This window comes from Coturnix japonica, unplaced genomic scaffold (assembly GCF_001577835.2).
Source record: "Coturnix japonica isolate 7356 unplaced genomic scaffold, Coturnix japonica 2.1 chrUnrandom822, whole genome shotgun sequence".
NCBI classification, from domain to species: Eukaryota; Metazoa; Chordata; class Aves; order Galliformes; family Phasianidae; genus Coturnix; species Coturnix japonica.
The window spans coordinates 1,596-3,855 of NW_015440179.1; the positions used below are offsets into that span (position 1 = coordinate 1,596).

Sequence of the window (2,260 nt, forward strand, 5' to 3'; positions counted from 1 at the left end):
GTCATTAGGGTTTGTTAGGGGTCCCTAAGGGGTCATTGGGGTCCCTAAGTGTCATCAGGAGTCCCTAAGGGGTCATTAGGGTCCCTAAGGGGTCACTAGGGGGTTATTAGGGTCCTTAAAGGGGTCATTAGGGTCCTTAAGGGGTCATCAATGTGTCCCTAAGGGGTCATTAGGGTCCCTAAGGGGTCACTAGGGGGTTATTAGGGCCCTTAAAGGGGTCATTAGGGTCCTTAAGGGGTCATTAGGGTCCCTAAGGAGTCATTAGGGGTCAATAAGGGGTCCCTAAGGCTCATTAAGGGGTCATTAGGGGTCATTAGGGGTCATTAGGGTCCCTAAGGGGTCATTAGGGGTCATTAGGGGTCATTAGGGGTCCCTAAGGGTCATTAGGGGTCCCTAAGGGGTCATTAGGGTCCCTAAAGGGTCATTAGGGGTCCCTAAGGGTCACTAAGGGATCATTAGGGGTCACTAAGGGGTCCCTAAGGGGTCATTAGGGTCCTTAAGGGGTCCCTAAGGGGTCGTTAGGGTCCCTAAGGGGTCGTTAGGGTCCCTAAGGGGTCCTTAAGGGGTCCCTAAGGGTCATTAGGGTTCCCTAAGGGTCACTAAGTGGTCCTTCAAGGGTTCATTAGGGTCCTTAAGGGGTCCCTAAGGGTCATTAAGGGGTCATTATGGGTCATTATGGGTCCATAAGGGGTCATTATGGGTCATTATGGGTCCCTAAGGGTCATTAAGGGGTCATTATGGGTCCCTAAGGGTCCTAAGGATCACGAAGGGGTCATTAGGGGTCACTGATGGGTCCCTAAGGGTCGTTAAGGGTCATTAGGGACACTAAGGGTCACTAAGGGGTCCCTATGGGGTCCTTAAGGGGTCAAAAGGGGTCAATAAGGGGTCATTAGGGGTCCCTAAAGGTCATCAGGGGTCCCTTAGGATCCCTAAGGGGTCACTAGGGTCCCTAAGGGGTTCTTAAGGGGTCCTTAGGGGGTCATTAGGGTCCCTAAGGGTCATTAGGGTCCCTAAGGGGTTCTTAAGGGGTCATTAGGGGGTCCCTAAGGGTCAATAGGGTCCCTAAGGGGTCCTTAGGGGGTCAATAGGGTCCCTAAGGGTCATTAGGGTCCCTAAGGGTCATTAAGGGGTCATTAGGGTCCCTAAGGGGTCATCAATGGGTCCCTAAGGGTCATTAGGGTCCCTAAGGGGTCCTTAGGGGGTCATTAGGGTCCCTAAGGGTCATTAGGGTCCCTAAGGGGTCATTAGGGTCCTTAAGGGGTCCCTAAGGGTCCCTAAGGGGTCAATAGGGTCCCTAAGGGGTCTTTAGGGGGTCCCTAATGGGTCATTAGGAGTGACTAAGGGGTCTCTAAGGGGTCAATAGGGTCCCTAAGGGTCATTAGGGTCCCTAAGGGGTCAATAAGGTCCTTAAGGGTCAATAGGGTCCCTAAGGGGTCATTAGGGTCCCTAAGGGTCATTAAGGGGTCATTAGGGTCCCTAAGGGGTCACTAGGGTCCCTAAGGGTCATTAGGGTCCCTAAGGGGTCAATAAGGTCCTTAAGGGGTCATTAGGGTCCCTAAGAGGTCCTTAGGGGGTCAATAGGGTCCCTAAGGGTCAATAGGGTCCCTAAGGGTCAATAGGGTCCCTAAGGGTCATTAGGTCCCTAAGGGGTCATTAGGTCCCTAAGGGGTCAATAGGGTCCTTAAGGGGTCCCTAAGGGTCCCTTAGGGTCCCTAAGTGGCCATTAGGGGGTCAAAATGGGTCATTAGGGGGTCCCTAAGGGGTCATTAGGGGTCCCTCAGGGGTCCTTAAGGGGTCATTGGGGGTCCCTAAGGGGTCCTTAAGGGGTCAATAGTGTCCCTAAGGGTCATTAGGGTCCCTAAGGGGTCCTTAAGGGGTCAATAGGGTCCCTAAGGGGTCCTTAAGGGGTCAATAGTGTCCCTAAGGGTCAATAGGGTCCCTAAGGGTCAATAGTGTCCCTAAGGGTCAATAGGGTCCCTTAGGGGTCAATAGGGTCCCTGAGGGTCAATAGGGTCCCTAAGGGGTCACTAGGGTCCCTAAGAGGTCATCAATGGGTCCCTAAGGGTCATTAGGGTCCCTAAGGGTCACTAGGGTCCCTAAGGGGTCCTTAGGGGGTCATTAGGGTCCCTAAGGGTCATTAGGGTCCCTAATTGTCATTAGGTCCCTAAGGGGTCCTTAGGGGGTCATTAGGGGTCCCTAAGGGTCAATAGTGTCCCTAAGGGTCACTAGGGTCCCTAAGGGGTCCTTAAGGGGTCAATAG

General features: G+C 53.2%; 1 protein-coding gene across 1 annotated transcript in view; it reads left to right on the forward strand.

Annotated features, from left to right (window-relative positions):
- Window positions 1-2,260, forward strand: part of OPLAH (5-oxoprolinase, ATP-hydrolysing) — a 16,684-nt gene that overhangs the window by 748 nt on the left and 13,676 nt on the right. The gene's annotated exons all lie outside the window — the stretch shown is intronic.